This window comes from Oncorhynchus tshawytscha, linkage group LG07 (genome assembly GCF_018296145.1).
Source record: "Oncorhynchus tshawytscha isolate Ot180627B linkage group LG07, Otsh_v2.0, whole genome shotgun sequence".
Classification (NCBI taxonomy): domain Eukaryota; kingdom Metazoa; phylum Chordata; class Actinopteri; order Salmoniformes; family Salmonidae; genus Oncorhynchus; species Oncorhynchus tshawytscha.
In genome coordinates, this window is record NC_056435.1 from 64,407,095 (window position 1) to 64,424,901 (window position 17,807).

Here is a 17,807-nt window from a genome sequence, read left to right on the forward strand (position 1 = left end):
CTTCAGAGAAAATGGGATCTCGAGCCGCAAGACCAGGGTGGCTATGAGGAAAATAATAAGTCTTACCTTGTCTTTGGACATGTTCATCAAACTCCTATTGGAAATGTCAAGATACTCCTGCTTTACCAAACAATGAACCCAAAACACAGGCCATCTTTCTGTTCTACACCTGGAAACACCCAAATTTAAGCCTATAAAACATTCCACTACTCACATACTCTTAAACCTTACAGGCCCGGGACAAAAGTAGTTGACTATATAGGGAATAGGGTGACATTTGGGATGTAACCAGCCCTAGCTCTGTTCCCTGCCTCTAGCAATCCCTCTGTGATTAGTGTATACACAGTCTCTGTGCACTGCATGAGAATTAGCTTTATGCTGTAGTATTCGGTGCAGGCCCATCTGGTTGTATTAATCCTTCCTAGGTTAAGGTCAGTCGCATTACAACAATAGCAGCCTGCTAATAAGCAAGTCTAAAGATTTTTCTGGGGTCCAATATAATTCCGAAGTGCGAAGCAAAAGCGGTCGAGATAGTCAGTGAAACGACGTCAGAATTAATGGCGGCCGCCTTAGCACCTCGCCGCAATCTTCCATCGCGTCCCGCACATCTGAATCCAGCAATCACTGCGGTGTGGAATTAACGAGTGCATTAGAGTGGAGGACACAAGCAATTAGAGTCTGCTAAGGTTGTCGTGCAGGGATGCCAAAACAAGACATTAACCGGTGGTCATCCACCTCCAACGCATCAACATCAGATAGGAACGGTGGCCTCAGAGGTTCTGAAAAATTACATTTAAACGGTGTATGATGTTGACCTAACACAAGAGGACAAGACTATGCATTTGCCATTACTCTTATCAGCCCAACTTAAGCTACTTGTTGTTCTCATGAATCATAATGATTCTATTTCTCTAGTGAGGCCTGGTTGTTAGTGAAGCACGGTCAGAACATTGCAGAAGTTTTAAGAAGGGAATAAAGCACATTGATTTGTGAGAGCAAAATAGCTTTGCATCATGAATACATGAGTCCTGTATTGGTAGTACCAACATGAGGGATTGTAGGTACCCACTTGAAGATATTTTAGATTCGGTCAGAAATTCATTAAAGATTTTCCCCAATAGCACAGTGTCTATTCTATTTTTCCTCACGGTTTACTTCCAATAAACAAACCAGGAAGCAAACCATTGCAGATAGTGTCCTTCCAGATAACACTTTCTGAAGTGTTTTTGATTTGCACAGCAGTTTATCATGGATTGAGGAAGTTGACACTTGATTTAGAAAGTGGCAATCCCATGGCATGACCTGTTCAGTTCTGTCCACAAACCTGGCTGAGAAGTCTTTCAGAGCATGCAACCGGAAAGACCATTTTTATATCAAGTGTCAAGTCATGCTACTGTGCAAAATGGTGGAAATCAAATGCTTTTCTAAAAGCACTATCTGCATTTGATTGAGTCCCTTCCATAGAGTTTGTTCGAATATTTTGGGAAGAAAATGGTTTGACATAAACCAACTCGCATCTCAATTCAGTATTTACCTAAATGTTGAAGTTGTTTTAATATCACCTGACAATCATTAATTCCCCTATGAACAGCTACACAATATCACTAATATTTTTCACTACAGTATATGCTGGTTGAGATTACCAATAAGGCTGTTCACTTTACAAGACCTTTTAATGTCGGCAGACAAACTGTATTACAAACCAATATATATTTGTGTTGACTAGGAACATACTACATCAACAGTATTATTGTCAGATTAATTTCAGAGGAGATGTAAACATAAATGTACCAAGCACCTCAAAGTGCAGAGTGGACCCTGATCTAGATAATAAGGAGAACAGAGAACTGGTAGAACCAGGCCTAAAAGGAGAGAAAAAATACAGTTACAAAGTTAGTGGCCTGTTTTTCATGGATAGTACCAGCTTGTCTTGACCATAATGTACTTTTACTTTTTTGTCAATCAAGAATTGACTGTTTTCTTTAGGGACAGTTGCGATCAAAAATTGACCGTACATTTTTTTCTTCCAGGCAGGCGTCTTCAGTGCAAGTAATTCAAATCCTGTGGGGGATTCAATCGGGTGTGCAGGGGAGTGTTTGTTGACTCTTTATGGAAGGCGGCTGGTAGCTCTCTGGATCGAGACGAGCCTTTCCCACAACCCAAACAACAGGGTCAGAGAAGTGAAGTATCACAATCAATGAATGACTGACAACGCTGGGGCGAGCTTCACCAAACACACATACAAGATCTGGGATTAAATAGTATTTAGTTTACTTTCAGATACTTTGAGGGTTTGTTTGAGACTTACTGGACTTTTGGGACTATTCCATTGGTTCGTGGGACCAGGCAAGCTTAGAAAAACACAGATCAAGAATATGAAAGAACACAAATACTATTTGAACCCTAGGTCTGACATGTACACAAACATACGCACAAAATATGTACACAAACAAGCCCATACCTCTACTCCCACTCGCACATATGAAAAAACACAAATAAAATTGAGACGAATGAAGCAACATTTTGTAACAGGTTCTTATATAATCGAATCAAACATATTGTGGACATTGTTCATGTAATTTTGACAAATATTGTGTGAGTACTTCACAATTGTAAGTTGTAGACTGACAAAGGGATGAATGACTGCCATACCACAGAGTATGACACATTTCTGCTTGATGTTACTTTCAATGTCAACATTTTACTCACAGAATGCTTCAATCTCAGTTAAATCTTGGCGTGGTCTCCTGTTGTTTCTCATGAGTTTATGTTTGTGCTTCCTTGTTCCTCAGCAGACAAGAACACCCCTGCACATTGTCCTGCACATTGACCTGGTACCACTTGTATAGAGCCTCATTGTTATTTTATTGTGTTAATATTTTTTCCTTTAGTTAATTTAGCAAATGTTCCATACTTTTTTAAAGCTCTGTATTGTTGGTTAAGGGCTCATGAGTAAGAATTTTCACGGTAAGGTCTACAACGGTTGTATTTGGCGCATGTATGGTGTTCATGTTTCAGCAATTTCTGCTGAGATTGAAAGAATTAGTCTGTCCTAATATAGACACTGTACATATTGACGATGCATGCAAACCTATTGGTAAAGCCAAAGACTGAGGCTGTCCTAATAGACACTGTACATTTTGACGATGCATGCAAACCTATTGGTAAAACCAAATACTGAGGCTGTCCTAATATAGACACTGTACATATTGATGATGCATGCAAACCTATTGGTAAAACCAAATACTGAGGCTGTCCTAATATAGACACTGTACATATTGATGATGCATGCAAACCTATTGGTAAAACCAAATACTGAGGCTGTCCTAATATAGACACTGTACATATTGATGATGCATGCAAACCTATTGGTAAAACCAAATACTGAGGCTGTCCTAATATAGACACTGTACATATTGACGATGCATGCAAACCTATTGGTAAAACCAACGCAACAGGATGCCAGATTTCACACAACAAAGTAAAATGAAATCAATACAACCATATCTGTAATAAGGTGGCTGAAAATACAGCGCTAAAATGCTCCCACAGAGAGACTGAATGCTCATGTTAGTATAAACCAACACAGGCAACACAATACCCTGTTCATTCATCATCAAGCAAATGGACCCTGGGCTAATAATGTAAAACAAACAGGCGCGCTGCTAGGTTCATAATGAGACCCTGTTGGGCTACTAAGACAAGCAACGGCTTGCTGTTCACCAGAGGAAAGACATTATGGGCAGTCACATAATGTATCAGTCAGGGATTTCGTCTTAACACCATGCTCATAGGTGAGAACATTAGGTGCATCATTTCAATGGTGATGGATAGCAGTGCATTGAGTAGGTAAAAAGCATGTACAAAACATTAGGAACACCTTCCTGATATTGAGTTGTCAGCCTCAATTCTTCAGGGCATGGACTCTACAAGGTGTCGAATGCGTTCCACAGGGATGCTGGCCCATGTTGACTCCAATGCTTCCCGTAGTTGTGTTAAGTTGGCTGGATGTCCTTTGGGTGGTGGACCATTCTTGATACACACAGAAAACTGTTGAGCGTGAAAAACCCAGCAGCGTAGCAATTCTTGACACACTCCAACTCACCTACCACCATACCCTGATCAAAGACACAACAAAATATTTGTCTTGCCCATTCACTGTGAATGGCGCAAACACAATCATGTCTGAATTATCTCAAGGCTTAAAAATCCTCCCTTAACCTGTCTCCTCCCCTTCATCTACACTGAAGGAAGTGGATTTAACAAGTGACATCAATAAGGGATCATAGCTTACACCTAGGAAAGAGCAGGTGTTCTTAATGTTTTGTATACTAATGTTAACTAAATTTTATTTTGAATATTTTCAGCTCTACCATGAACATTATTTCCATTACGTAGCTACTAGGCTATTTCCAGATCAGATAGACATCTGATTGTGTGTGTAGACAATGCCACAGAACAACGTTCAATAACATAATCCATGTCAGTAGAGAGCCCAGAGAGAAAGTTTTCACAATTTAGTTCAATCTATACCTAACTAAATGGGTCATGAGTTGGAAGCAAATGTGCCTTGTCAACCAGGGCCTATATTTATATAAAACATCTAGGACTGCTTATCTAGAATCAGTTTTGCCCTTTAGGTCATAACAAATAAGATTACATAGCCAAGATCCAAAGATCTTCATTTCTGGCGCCGACAGAGATGGCCGCCTCGCTTCGCGTTCTTAGGAAACTATGCAGTACACAAGCATTTCGCTACCCTCGCATTAACATCTGCTAACCATGTGTATGTGACCAATAAAATTTGATTTGAAGATCATTGGCCAGACAGTCCTCTGATATGAGCTTTAGCACCCCTAATGTCCTCAGCACAGTATTGCAACAATGAAAAACCAACATGAAAAGCAAACAGAATGCATTTCACAGCCTCCACAAAACAAGATTTATAAAACCAATTGATAGGTCTGGTAATTGCTGCCAGCGCGGCACTTGAAAACGACTGACATGGTTTCTTTGGAACGCGTGAAAGTAAATATAAGCCTCTTTTAATGAGAACCAGGGTCACATTGAGCTTACACAAATGTCAAAATACCGATACATACAACTCATCCCTGTACGATTACTTTCTCTAGGTCTTATGTTAATCATGACATTCATCCACAAAAGCCTATAGAATAATGTTAAACTACAAGAAATACACTACATGACCAAAGGTATGTGGACACCTGCTCATTGAAGATGTCATTCCAAAATCATGGGCATTAATATTGCCTTGGTCCCCCCTGTGCTGCTATAACACATATTTCCACTCGATGTAGGAACATTGCTGCGGGGACTTCCATTCAGCCACAAGAGCTTTAGTGAGGATGGGCACTGATGTTGGGCAAATAGGCCTGGCTCGCAGTCGGCGTTCCAGTTCCAATTCATCCCAAATGTGTTCGATGGGGTTGAGGTCAGGGCTCTGTGCAGGCCAGTCAAGTTCTTCCACACCGATCTCGACAAACCATTTCTGTATGGACTTCGCTTTGTACACGGGGGTCATTGTCATACTGAAACAGGAAAAGGCCTTCCCCAAACTGTTTCCACAAAATTGGAAGCACAGAATCGTCCAGAATGTCATTGTGTTGTAGCGTTAAGATTTTTCTTCATTAAAACTAAGAGGCCTAGCCCAAACCATGAAAAACAGCCCCAGACCATTATTTCTCCTCCACCAAACTTTACAGTTGGCACTATGTATTGAGGCAGTTAGCGTTCTCCTGGCAGTTTGGAACTTGGTAGTGAGTGTTGCAACCGAGGACAGACGATTTTTACGCACTACGATCTTCAGAACCTGCGGTCCCGTTCTGTGAGCTTGTTTGATCTACCACTTTGTGGCTGAGCCGTTGTTGCTCCTAGGTGTTTCCACTTCACAATAGCATCACTTACATTTGACCGAGGCAACTCTAGCAGGGCAGAAATTTGACAAACTGAATTGTTGGAAAGGTGATGACAGTGCCACATCATTTCAGGCCCCACCTCTTTCTAAAGTAATTTCAGTCTCTGCTTGTTTATCACAGTAATTTAAGTCTCCACCCCTTTCTATAGTCATTTCAGTCTCCACCCCCTGCTAGTCATTTCAGTCACTGTATTTGCTAATTAGAGTCTATCTTTAATTGGGCAGCCATGTTTGGAGACCTCTATGGTAAGGCAAAATGTCAAAAGAGAAACCATGCGTGATATATTCAGCTTGTGAGTCCCAAGGAGAAGAGCACTGAGTCATGAGTCACAAGCTGATGACTGCCAACGACAAGAGAAAGTGGCTCTGCTAGACTCACTCCTTGTTAGTTGGTTAGTCAGTGTCTGTCAGTTGTAGTCTACATGTACAGGTTATGCCATGAATGGAAACACATAGGCAGTTGAAAATCTGAAGGCAAGCATTTGGTATTTCTTTTTTTTTCCAAGAGAGAAAGAAACCGTATCTAAAATAATCCTCCTCATCTCGACCCCCCACACCAAAATAGAAAAACACTTAACCAGCACTTGCATTTGACCCCACCCCCTTCTAGCTTGGATGCTACTGATAGCTACGTTGAGGAAAAATGGCTGTGATATGTGGTTGTCCAACCTAGCTATTTTAAGATGAATGCACTAACTCTGAGTCGCTCTGGATAAGAACGTCTGCTCAATGACTCAAATGTAAAAAAATCTATTAAATTAAATTTTAAAAAAGAGAGAGGAGGAACCTCCAGCCCATTGGTTGAAGGATCATTTGTCCACGGTTTCACCCCAACGGCACTGAACTCGATCAAATTCTCCTCATTCTTCAGTGCCGTATTAACCTAGCGAGCAGGGACAACAGTTCGCTCCCTCAATTAAATGCTTGCTCTCACATAATTAACGGCTGTTTTGTCCACAGATCAATAAAGGGCATGTTCATTAAAAGTCCCTTTGCTTCCTCAAAGAACCCCTTGGCAAAGTTCTCTCATGGTACGCAGAGGAGGCACATGGCAGAATTTGCATTCGGGTTTTGTGTTTTTCGGTGCGTGTTTAGTTTTTTTCTCTGCAGAAAGAGACTAGCGGAAGTCAAAGAGAAAGAAAGGGGGAGAATGAAAGCTCGCTGGAGCTCAGTTGTAAAGAGAAAGGGGCTTGAGGGATCGTATGAGATTGAATGCACTGCCATAAGAGAAGTAGAGTGGGTTTGGTTAACCTTGCTTGAGTAACATTCAGAAATAAGCCGGAATATTGGAGGGAGGGGTCCACAGTCTCGACATAACACAGCTTTGCCTTTCTCCAAGAGAACAGCACTGCTACACACCATCAGTGTCTACAGATGCAAAAACAAAACACTTCTCTGTATCGTCTTTATGGATAGAAAATCCATAAAGACAGCAGCAAGCCTCCATTCAACACGCAGTCTGCCAGCCACCTGCCACAGATAACATGCACTGATTAAATGTATCGCACCACACAACCACGATCAATAGAGACTTTATACCCTTTACCAATCTCCTCTGGTTTTCGCTATGGTATAAGAGAATATCGTGAGAAGGTTTACAGGGTTTGAACTTGCAAAGAGTTTTGCAGTTTATTAATATTAACCATGTTAGAGCCCAAGCATTACCTTGAAGATTATAAATCATTATCAGAAGCTGAGTGTTTTCTTAAACGTGTGCCTCAGAAGTGCTGGTCATGCCCTGAGGATTATTGTATTGAATCATTTATCATCATTAATTACTGTATGTTATCAAGGGAAATATCTGCCCATTGATGCAGTGGCATTCTATATTAAATATCTCGAAATGCCTATATTAACTGTATCATTGTTATACACTGGAGTAAACAACTGCTGATTCATAAGGTGGGGCACTCTACTTATAGTGAGCATAGCCACAGTAGTCAATTGCTTGTCCTACACAAAATGTGATTACTGTATTGTATTTCTATTGTGGTCTGTTGCAGACAAGTCTTGTATTGGGAAAGGGGGATACCCAGTCAGTTGTACAACTGAATGCATTCAACTGAAATGTGTCTTCCGCATTTAACCCACCCCCTCTGAATCAGAGAGGTGCGGAGGGCTGCCTTAATCAACATCCACATCTTCAGCGCCCGGGGAACAGTGGGTTAACTGCCTTGCTCAGTGGAAGAACAGATTTTTACCTTGTCAGCTCAGGGATTCGATCCAGCAACCTTTCAGTTACTGGCCCAATCCGTTGACCACTATCCTACGTGCCTATTGTTGTCGCTACCTTCTTGCCCAATCATGTTTGTAACATGTTTAGTCCTGCTACTGTGTTGTTGTCATATTGTGCTGCTACCATGCTGTGTTGTCATGTGTTGCTACCATGCTGTGTTGTCATGTGTTGCTGCCATGCTGTGTTGTCATGTGTTGCTGCCATGCTGTGTTGTCATGTGTTGCTGCCATGCTGTGTTGTCATGTGTTGCTGCCATGCTGTGTTGTCATGTGTTGCTGCCATGCTATGTTGTTGTCTTAGGTCTCTCTTTATGTAGCGTTGTCTCTCGTCATGATGTGTGTTTTTGTCCAATATATTTTTTTTAAATCCCAGCACCCGTTCCGGCAGGAGGCCTTTGCCTTTTGATAGGCTGTCATTGTAAATAACAAGTTGTCCTTAACTGACTGGCCTAGTTAAATGAAAGGTTAAATAAAATAAATACAAAATCTTAGTCTTTCTATGACAATACAGTGCATTTTGACTATCTGCACACTGCAATATTAAAACAGACTATGAGTACAATCATTCAGCTCTACTATTCAATCCAATTTTATGTCTCTGATCAAAGTTGCGCAATGAAAAACATTTAACTTAAACTGTGGACTATTAATGGGTAATATTCCATGTGAAACACAAGCCCGATCTTCTTTATTTCATTTCACCCAATTTTTAAAAACACATTAAAAAAAATGTCAATGTATGGCATTTGGAGCTTCTCTAGGCTCTCCAGTTCTGCATTCACTCTCATCGCATAAACTAGTGTAAAATCTCCTTCTTACTGCTTTCAGTGCTTTTCTCATATTCTGGGCACAGGATCAAAATAAGCTTTGTATTGTGTATGTGCCATGGACAAACGTAGTGCACTTTATAGAAAATAGGCTACCATTCAGGATGCATCCCTAAACTGCTTTGTAATCTGAGGTAATGTTGGCACTGTGCGTTCAATGCTAAAACTCGACCATATTTAGGATCTTAATTTGATCACTCTTTTGTTACTGAGAACTTTCCTGCATGGCAGGAAATGCAAACTTGTAGTGTATTCAACATTTTAAAAGGCTTCTAAAGTTTGTAATTTCCACTAAAAATGTCAGACTTGATTTGCCTTTATGAAAGATGTATCAACCCCTACAAAATAAATCCCACTAATTATAATCAACATAATAATTATAGTTTCCTGTTGCTACATGATTATTTTCCTGCTGTAGTTAACCGGCTCAAATTAAGATCCTACATCTGTTCACTTAAACCTGTAAATCTGTCCACCCCCCACAGACAGATTAAGTATCATAACCACCTGGGTATAGTAACTAGTCTTGTGGATTATCATCACAACCCATACATTCAAAATTAAACTATTGCATTTACAGTTACTGCACTGATTTTGGAAAGTGTATCTTTAAAGAATTTTAACTATATTAAGGTACATAACCATTTCAAGTAACCACTGTACATAATGAAAGTATTAAATGTAACTTTGAGAATTGTTGAATTTAGAGTACTTGAAATGTCTCTGCGTCAGAGATGAGATTTACAGTACAGTACCTTCTAATTGTCAAAGTGTATGTGAGGTGAAATGTAAGCTCAATGACAGCATATAACCGTCTTAATGATAATCCTTCCTGTTTGGCCCTGTCCGGGGTGTCCTCGGATGGGGCCACAGTGTCTCCTGACCCCTCCTGTCTCAGCCTCCAGTATTTATGCTGCAGTAGTTTATGTGTCGGGGGGCTAGGGTCAGTTTGTTATATCTGGAGTACTTCTCCTGTCCTATTCGGTGTCCTGTGTGAATCTAAGTGTGCGTTCTCTAATTGTTTCCTTCTCTCTTTCTTTCTCTCTCTCGGAGGACCTGAGCCCTAGGACCATGCCCCAGGACTACTTGACATGATGACTCCTTGCTGTCCCCAGTCCACCTGGCCGTGCTGCTGCTCCAGTTTCAACTGACCTGAGCCCTAGGACCATGCCCCAGGACTACCTGACATGATGACTCCTTGCTGTCCCCAGTCCACCTGACCGTGCTGCTGCTCCAGTTTCAACTGTTCTGCCTTATTATTATTCGACCATGCTGGTCATTTATGAACGTTTGAACATCTTGGCCATGTTCTGTTATAATCTCCACCCGGCACAGCCAGAAGAGGACCGGCCACCCCACATAGCCTGGTTCCTCTCTAGGTTTTGGCCTTTCTAGGGAGTTTTTCCTAGCCACCGTGCTTCTACACCTGCATTGCTTGCTGTTTGGGGTTTTAGGCTGGGTTTCTGTACAGCACTTTGAGATATCAGCTGATGTACAAAGGGCTATATAAATAAATTTGATTTGATAAGGACTGTAACAACTGTACATTGACATTATTTAGCAGACACTCTTATGCAGAGTAACTGACTGTATTGAAAGCATACAGTTTCAAACTAGTCCCCCATGTGAATTGAACCCACAACCCCGGCATTGCAAGGCCATGCTCTACCAACTGAGCTACACGGGAAACATACACAACAAGATATCTAACAATAGTAGCGCTGTACTATCACTGTACTCGTCCATGGGTAAAAACAGCCTGGTTCACTAACATTACCTCAACTGTTAACACTTGTACTTGGTGTTATTTTGGTTTTGAAATCAGAGCATTAGATACACACAGCAGCACCGCTTACACTCAACTGTAGTAAGGCTGATGGATGAGGGGTAATGCCTTGTCATGGATTGAAACCAATGATACGCTAAGAATACTGTACTGTACCTCAGTGCCCTCTAAACTACAGTTCCACATGATGGAAAACATTCTGTACATGATGCAACATCCCCCTTGGCTGGGAAGCAAACTGCAGTACTATAAAGTTATGATAATGCTGTTCCCTCACTGTGGTAATGTGTCTCAGTACTATACAGTTATGATAATGCTGTTCCCTCACTGTGGTAATGTGTCTCAGTACTATACAGTTATGATAATGCTGTTCCCTCACTGTGATAATGTAACTCAGTACTATACCGTTATGATGATGCCGTTCCCTCACTGTGGTAATGTGTCTCAGTACTATACCGTTATGATGCTGTTCCCTCACTGTGATAATGTCTCAGTACTATACCGTTATGATGATGCTGTTCCCTCACTGTGATAATGTCTCAGTACTATACCGTTATGATGATGCCGTTCCCTCACTGTGATAATGTGTCTCAGTACTGTACAGTTATGATGATGCTGTTCCCTCACTGTGATAATGTGTCTCAGTACTATACCGTTATGATGATGCTGTTCCCTCACTGTGATAATGTCTCAGTACTATACCGTTATGATGATGCTGTTCCCTCACTGTGATAATGTGTCTCAGTACTATACCGTTATGATGATGCTGTTCCCTCACTGTGATAATGTGTCTCAGTACTATACAGTTATGATGATGCCGTTCCCTCCACTGTGATAATGTCTCAGTACTATACGGTTATGATGATGCCATTCCCTCACTGTGATAATGTGTCTCAGTACTATACCGTTATGATGATGCTGTTCCCTCACTGTGATAATGTGTCTCAGTACTATACCGTTATGATGATGCTGTTCCCTCACTGTGATAATGTGTCTCAGTACTATACAGTTATGATGATGCCGTTCCCTCCACTGTGATAATGTCTCAGTACTATACGGTTATGATGATGCCGTTCCCTCACTGTGATAATGTGTCTCAGTACTATACCGTTATGATGATGCCGTTCCCTCACTGTGATAATGTGTCTCAGTACTATACCGTTATGATGATGCCGTTCCCTCACTGTGATAATGTCTCAGTACTATACCGTTATGATGATGCTGTTCCCTCACTGTGATAATGTCTCAGTACTATACCGTTATGATGATGCTGTTCCCTCACTGTGATAATGTGTCTCAGTACTATACCGTTATGATGATGCCGTTCCCTCACTGTGATAATGTGTCTCAGTACTATACCGTTATGATGATGCCGTTCCCTCACTGTGATAATGTGTCTCAGTACTATACAGTTATGATGATGCCGTTCCCTCACTGTGATAATGTGTCTCAGTACTATACCGTTATGATGATGCCGTTCCCTCACTGTGATAATGTCTCAGTACTATACGGTTATGATGATGCTGTTCCCTCACTGTGATAATGTCTCAGTACTATACTGTTATGATGATGCTGTTCCCTCACTGTGATAATGTGTCTCAGTACTATACCGTTATGATGATGCTGTTCCCTCACTGTGATAATGTCTCAGTACTATACAGTTATGATGATGCCGTTCCCTCACTGTGATAATGTCTCAGTACTATACCGTTATGATGATGCTGTTCCCTCACTGTGATAATGTCTCAGTACTATACAGTTATGATGATGCTGTTCCCTCACTGTGATAATGTCTCAGTACTATACCGTTATGATGATGCTGTTCCCTCACTGTGATAATGTCTCAGTACTATACCGTTATGATGATGCTGTTCCCTCACTGTAATAATGTCTAAGTACTATACAGTTATGATGATGCTGTTCCCTCACTGTGATAATGTCTCAGTACTATACAGTTATGATGATGCTGTTCCCTCCACTGTGATAATGTCTCAGTACTATACCGTCATGATGATGCTGTTCCCTCACTGTGATAATGTCTCAGTACTATACAGTTATGATGATGCTGTTCCCTCACTGTGATAATGTCTCAGTACTCTACAGTTATGATGATGCTGTTCCCTCCACTGTGATAATGTCTCAGTACTATACCGTCATGATGATGCTGTTCCCTCACTGTGATAATGTCTCAGTACTATACTGTTATGATGATGCTGTTCCCTCACTGTGATAATGTCTCAGTACTATACCGTTATGATGATGCTGTTCCCTCACTGTGATAATGTCTCAGTACTATACCGTTATGACGATGCCGTTCCCTCACTGTGATAATGTGTCTCATTGACAGCACAGGACAATAAGACAAAATGCACTGTAAAAGATGCTCTCATGGTAGAAAGCCTTACACTAGATATGAGGACAAACTCCAGTAGTTGTCATGAAAATCGTATTACTGGTGCAGTAAAGGAAAGAAACACAGGAGAGAATAAAACGTAGGGCTTATGTTAAGTCCTGACATGTCAATGCGGAAGGGATATATCTGGTAAAAGCCTGTGGACTTAAATGTACTATATTATAGCCCTTAAATTAGCATTCTCCAGAAACAATTGAGAGGTGTTAAAAGGGATTTGGGTATTACTTGAACAAGTGACAGAGACGAGAGAGAAAGCCATACACATTACATCCACTGTTGTGTCAACACAAACACATGAAGCTGGTAAACACATAACACATAGCGAGACCTAGTTCCTACGGCATACCCTGTCTGGAAGACATTTTGGGGTCGAGAGCTGTTGGTGGAAATTGTAATAATATTTTACATCTGTGATGTAAATGCCAGGAACTTAAAATCTACCCTCTTTACTTTGTTCCACATACACATGGTTAGCTGATGTTGCTGAAGTCCACAATGCTTCTCCTAGTTGTTGACGTTGCTGAACAAGTAATTTAACTGAACACACTCCAAAACTACTGTCTTATAACGTCGTTGTTGGTAATAAGGACCACTGTTATGTACAAACTTGATGATTGAGTTGAGCGTGCAATGAGTGTGGGTGAACAGAGTACAGGAGGGGCTCAGAGACCTTCTCGACACACAACAGCCACGTCGCCCGGATCCATCTGATTATGTTATACATCAAATTACTGAAAAGGCAGATGCTGTAAACAAATTCACACACTGTAATCTGGAGAGCTTGGGTTCTTTATCTGGGCGTTACCTCTTATAGCAAAGACACTGACACAGACATATTAAATTGGGGAGGTCCATAAGGTCCATAATCATGTGAGTCAGCAGATGTTGGTTGCATGTTAATCCAGAGCATTGGGAACACACGAAGACAGAATTGGGAGAATTGCTTTAGCGACAAGAGCAGGATTTTCTCTTAATCTACTCCCGGTTTATTATGGTAATCAGGTTTTGATTACCGTGCGTGCTGACGTTTCCTTTCGTATGTAAATATGGAGTGACTTATAATTGATTAATAATCTATCACATAATAATAATTTAATTTGTAGAGCGCATTTTCCACACTCAATGCACATGTCTAAATGTATTTATTTATCCCAAACATACTGGTTTAACGTTCCAATCTCTCAAAGAATGTGCTTATGATAAAGACCCTGTTGGGGAAATTGTAATAATATTTTACATTTCTATGTACACTGATTGCATACTTATATAGTAGTTAATTGGGGGTCTGTTGACGAAAATGTATAATAAACATTTGTATTCCAGCACACAGTTGGTTGACAAGGTTTGAATCTTAACGCCTGAGGATTATTTTTCTCAGACAGGGGTGGGGGGCTGCAGCACCCTCAGCAACCCTACTTCCTGCGGCTATGGCCAGTGGTTTCCTTTAAGCAAAGTAAACCAACAAAACTAAAGTTTAATGTGCTGGAAAACCTTGTTTTTGGTTGTGGTACTCATTTTAATCTCCTGATTATGATATTATCAACCCCAAATTTGACTTAAAACACGTTTTTTGGGGATGTAATATGTACATGTATGTTAAGGTATACAGGAACATTTATAAACACTTTGCTAATGGTTAATAAAGGCCTGAGGAGGTGTGATATATGGCCAATATACCACGGCACAACGCAATGCACAACGCAATGCAGAGTGCCTGGATACAGCCCTTAGCCGTGGTATATTAGCCATATATCACAAACCCCCGAGGTGGCTTATTGCTATTATAAACTGGTTACCAACGTAATAAGAGCGGTAAAAAGAGCGGTAAAAAATGGTTTGTCATACCCGTGGTATACGGTCTGATATACCACGGCTGTCAGCCAATCAGCATTCAGGGCTCGACCCACCCAGTTTATAATAAAGTATTTGATAATGGTTTATAAGCAGGTTATAAGTACAAATCCAAATGAAGTATTAGCTACGGAAATGTGTGCTCATACCATAGTCACCTGAACTTGTTGGTTTCTTTAGAATGATATATTCTTCAAGTATTCTGGTCCTTCTCAATATTCCACCCCTTCTTCCACTCTTTCCATCTGCCCCACAGACCTGCAACAAAGGAGGAACAGGAGTCTACTTAATTGTTTTCCAAGTTAAGATGAATTAATTTCCAAGACGTACATCTAACGGCAGAGAGGGGAGGTAATTTGCTAATGGAATGGAGAAAAATGGTGGGACCATTTCCCTCGCGGATGAAAAGTGAGGCTACTCTCACACTGTCTGGAAGTGAAGGCAAGAGCTAAAGTGGTTTTATAAAACAGAGTCATTAACTGTCATCCTCTACTCTCAGGTCGGGGGGGTAAGAAGGCACCACTTTGTTCGGGGCGAGAGCACATTCAATAACCCACAGACATTTATTTAATTACCTTCCTCCCCACCCCCCCACCCCCGAAGGTAGGGTACAGGATCCCCCGGAGACGACGCCATGTCTATTTAAACTCTTTTAATTACATTTTAACTCCCGTCTAATTACACAAACTTTGTTCCTGACAACGTACTTACGAAGAGATACATCCTGCATCTACCCCACAGCAGTCAGCCAGTGGGCCAAGACACGTGTTATTAACTCTGTCATTACGGGTTGAGTGTGAAGTTGGCCCCTTGCTAATAGCCTGTCTGTTGTTCTGCTTGGTGTGCTTCAGCAAGTAGATAGGTGGCTTGGTCAAAGAAGATTGATCATTGATTAAAATTAGGGTGATTCTCTGTTTACCTGGAAACCCACATTTGATCCAGAATTGATATGTGAATAAAAGTTAATGTGATAATATAACTAAAAAAAAGAGATAATTTCAAAAGGCAATTTTATTTTATAACAAAGGAACAATGTTGGCCCTTGTACCTTTCGTTTGGCATCAGAAATCGAAACGCAGTGTGGTACAGCTATGGTAAATCAATGCTTGAGGCTCACAGTATATGCTCGCACGGCATATACTGTACCTAGGATCTTAAATTTGATCACTCTTTTGTTGCTGAGAGTTTTGTAGATGAGCTTCATGATTTATAGAAATTCACTAACAAACGGTTATATTAACAGTATTGCACTTTTCATTAAGCTTAATTTTGGCCAGCTAATAGCCTAACCACTGATCTAGCAACATTATGGACTAAATGTTCACATTTTGCTGCGACAATACTGGTCAAATTAAGATCCTACACTTGTAAAGCACAGTGTTTGTATACATTGCATCAAATAACAAAGCAACACTTCAGAAATGGTGACTCTGACTTGGACATAATGCACAGTCAAACAGTGAGACCTCGTGTACTTTGGTGAAAACAAACCTACAAGATAACTGATGTTGAGCACTAACGTAAGCCCTTGAGGAGACGCTCAAGCACACAGCTCACCTGATCAAACACTTCAGTGTACGGAGAGATTGTTTCCTCAGGCCTCTGACAGTTCCCTGCATCGCTCCAGTTGTGCTTAAACAGATCCACCACATCACGGGGCGTCTACAGACCCTAAGGTGGAATGACATCCTCTTCACACAGTTTTAAAAAAGAAATTCTACTTTGATTTATCTCTGTCTTTTTGTTTGTGTAGTCATTGAAAGATTTCACACTGTAGCCTTGGAGGTGTGGCGCCAATTAGGAGCGCAAACGAATACGTAGCACGGTGGTATTGTGCTGAAACACGGATCCTAAGACGTAGGATACTGATTTATTCTCTTAGAACAATAGTATAACTAACACCAATCATGTTGTCTTTCACCTGGAGTTGACCTTAATGAACACACATGTACACAATATTATTTCCTACCTCTTTGACCTAAAAATACCCTTGATGCAAAATCCAAATAACTTATATTTTTGGACAAGTCAACAATAAAAGCAGAGGAAAGTTTAACTTTAGTGTGTCTTAGCATTGTTTGTCTCTACTTTTGGAAACAAGAATCAAATCTCGCATGCGCTGACCAGCTACTCAACTTCATGCTGAATGTTCAAATCAGCACTGATCAGTACCACCACTCTCAAATCCAGGGACCTGCACCTTCGAAAAGTCCACCCGTATTTACAAGTTGGCTGCACAGGATGCACTGAATGACAAGAGGTATCTGACAATCTTTTCAATGTTATTTATTTATATGTTATCAGTGTAACCCTTATCCATTTTTCCAGCAGACGTTTTAACAGTCTGTCACAAGTATTTGTGTTGCTCTTAATACTCTTACTTTGCATCATCCATATAATCATAAGTGTGTGATTTGGAGTTTCATTGATGGTTTAGAGTCGTACCACCAGTAGAGACATGTATTCCATATGACAGTTCACCATTAACAAACAGAAAGCCCACATTTAAAAAAATTGAAACAATTTTTTTAGTCATTTAGCAGACGCTCTTATCCAGAGTGACTTACAGGAGCAATTAGGGTTAGGTGCCTTGCTCAAAGGTACAGACAGATTTTCCACCCAGCCGGCTCAGGATTCAAACCAGCAACCTTTCGGTTACTGGCCCAACGCTTTTAATCGCTAGGCTACCTGCCGCTCTTCTCTATCAGTCAGTGGCGCCATTCCAAGCCAAACTCTAAAATAACAGTTGATAGGCACCCT

General features: G+C 40.8%; 1 protein-coding gene across 1 annotated transcript in view; it reads right to left on the reverse strand.

The window, feature by feature from the left end:
• LOC112255030 (cadherin-22) overlaps positions 1-17,807 on the reverse strand; it is a 300,118-nt gene that overhangs the window by 222,468 nt on the left and 59,843 nt on the right. Inside the window, exon 2 of the mRNA XM_042324818.1 lies at positions 15,197-15,305. The gene's annotated coding sequence lies outside the window, so the exon portion shown is untranslated. The remainder of the gene's footprint in view (positions 1-15,196; positions 15,306-17,807) is intronic.